This window comes from Callospermophilus lateralis, unplaced genomic scaffold, assembly GCF_048772815.1.
Source record: "Callospermophilus lateralis isolate mCalLat2 unplaced genomic scaffold, mCalLat2.hap1 Scaffold_93, whole genome shotgun sequence".
Classification (NCBI taxonomy): domain Eukaryota; kingdom Metazoa; phylum Chordata; class Mammalia; order Rodentia; family Sciuridae; genus Callospermophilus; species Callospermophilus lateralis.
In genome coordinates, this window is record NW_027517451.1 from 2,587,842 (window position 1) to 2,590,871 (window position 3,030).

The window sequence follows — 3,030 nt, forward strand, 5'->3', positions numbered from 1 at the left end:
ACAGACATAGTTTAAGAGTTTTTAAAGTATGCGACCAAGAACATGCACAGAGACTTTCACGATACTTGCAGGTGTATATTAGTATGATGCGTTATGTGAGTGTGGCAACTGATACTCAAGTGTTAAACAAACCTTGCATTCCTGGTCATGATATGTTAAGGCTTATTTTTCTAGATTCAGGTTTTTTGTCCTTGTATTTACTTTCTTGTAGTGCCTTTGTCAGGTATTGGTATCAGGTTAATACCAGACTCAAGGCGGGTCAGGAAGTGGTAATCCCTCCTCTGTTTTTTTTTTTTTAAAGAATTTGCATAAGAATGGTATTACTATTTTCTTTAATGTTCTATAGAATTCACCAGTGGGGCCAGGTGGATCTAGACTGGGCTTTAAGGGAAGTTTTGTTTGTATTTTGAGAAATTAAACATTTCCCTAGGCATGGTGGTGAACACCTGTAATCCCAGCAGCTCCAGAGGGTGAGGCAGGAGATTACTAGTTCAGAGCCAGCCTCAGCAATTTATTGAGGCCCTAAGTAACTCTGTGAGACCCGGTCTCTAAATTAAATACAAAAATGGTCTGGGGATGCAGCTCAGTGGTTAAATACCTATGTGTTCAATTCCTGGTACATAAAATAAATAAATAAATATTTCATGTGTTTTAAAAGTCATGTACTTAAAAATATTTTAAATTTTAAAGTATTATAAAATAAAATATAACAGGGCCTTGCCCATGTTAGGCAAACATGTCCAACCACTAAACCACATCCCCAGGCCTTTTTAAATTTTTATTTTGAAACAGGGTCTCCTTCAGTTGCCCAGACTGACCTTGACTTTGCAATCCTTCTGCCTTAGCCTCCCTAGTAGCTGGGGCTGCAATTACACACCACCATACCTTGCTAAATTTACAGTTTTAATTAAGTGTACAGCTCAGGGACATTAAGTACCTTCACATTGTTGTGCATTCTTTACCCTCACCCAACTCCAGAACTTCTTCATCTTCCCAAACTGAGGCTCTGTACTCATTAAACAATAAATCTCCATTTTCCTTTACCCCAGCTCCTGGCAACCAGCACTACACTTACTGCCTCTATCAATTTGACTAACTGCAGCACCTCATCTAGGTGGACTCATAGAATTTTGGTTCTTTTGAGATTGGTTTATTTTGCTTTCATAACATCCCCTAGTTCTACCCATATTGTAGCAGGTGTCAGGATTTCCTTCTCAGTTTATTTAATTGACATTTGGTCATTCTGATTTTTTTTTCTTGAGTTTGGAAATTCATTCTTTCATGGAATTGTCCATTTCATTTAAGTTGTCAGAATAATTGGTACAAAGGCATTCATGACATTACTCATCTTATTAATGTCTGTAGGATCTGTAGTGATGTCCCCTCCTTCATTCCTGAGAACAGTCATTTGGGTTTTCTTTTACTTCTTGATCAGTCTACAAGGCAAATGAATGAGTGGCTCAAAGAACCATTTTGGCTTTAACAACTTTCTCTATTGTTTTTCCATTTTCTTATTTACTGATTTCAGGTTTTTATCATTTTCTTCCACTACTAATTTTGGTTAAATTTGTTCTTGTTCTAATTTTCAAGATGAGAGTTTATATCATTGATTTCAATCATTTGTTTGTTTGTTTTTTCAAAAGAAACACTTAAGGGCTGGGGTTGTGGCTCATTGGTAGAGTATGAGGCACTGGGTTTGATCCCAAGTACCACGTTAAAAAAAAAAAAAAACCTAAATCAACAAAATAAAAGTATTAGGGGGAAAAAAGCCTATAAAATAAATACTTAAAGGGAACTGTCTTAATACAAATTTAGTAGGTCATATTTTCATTTTAATTCAATTCAAAATATTTTCTAACCTTCTCTTGTGCTTTCTTCTTTGAACCATGGATTATTTAGATGTGTGTTATTCCATTTCTAGATATTACTGGATATTCAAGATATTATTCTGTTATTGATTTCTAATTTAGTTTTTTAAGATCAGAGAAAATACTCATTGTGGGCTAGGGATGTGGCTCAAGCAGTAGCATGCTCACCTGGCATGCGTGTGGCCCGGGTTCGATCCTCAGCACCACATACAAAAAAAGATGTTGTGTCCGCCAAGAACTAAAAAATAAATAAATAAATAAACCTCTCTCTCTCTCTCTCTCTCTCTCTCTCTCTCTCTCTCTGTCTCTCTCTCTCTCTGTCTAAAAAAAAAGAAGAAAATACTCATTGTGATTTCAATTCTTTTAAATTCATTGAAATTTGTTTTAGGGCCTGGCATATGGTACATTTTGATAAACATTTACAAATACTTAAAAAGAATGCATATTTCATAATTGCTGAATAGTGTCTTACCAACGTTAATTAGATCAACTTGGTGTGTAGTGGTATTTAAATCCTCCAAGTTCTTTCTAACTGTTCTGACAATTACTGGGTGTGGGGGTGTTGGACCCTCCAATCAAAGTCATGAGTTTGTCTCAACTTTCAGTCCTACCTGTTTTACTCCATGTATTTTGGTGTTCTATTATCCAGTACGTATGCATTCAGTAGGATGATGTCTCCATGAAGGACTGACCTCTTTGAATATATTTATAATATTGCAACTGGTGTTTAAGTTCTGCTGGACCATTCTATCACATTTACTGTGTCTAGGCCTGGGTATAGGCTAGACTTTCCTAATTTTTTTTTAATTGACCCCTTTATTCTTGGAAATGTCTGTTTTTACCCTTGGGAGTGCTCTTTGCCTGGAGTGCCTCTTCTCCGCTTCAATACAGCCACTTCAGCTTTCTTCTGCTTCTTGTCGCCTGGCGTCTCTTTACTATTAACCCTTGGGGTTCTGGATTTAAAGTGGGTGTCTCATGGGTAGCTGTAGTTGAGTTCTTGCGGTTGTATACGGTATGACAGTCTCTACCTTTAAATGGAGCGCTTGAGGCCATTTATGTTTAATGTAATTATTTTTACAGTTAGGCTTGAGTCCCTCGTGTTCCTGTTTGTTTTCTGTGTGTTCGTCTGTTGTTTGTCTCCCCTTCCTCCTTTTCTGCCTTC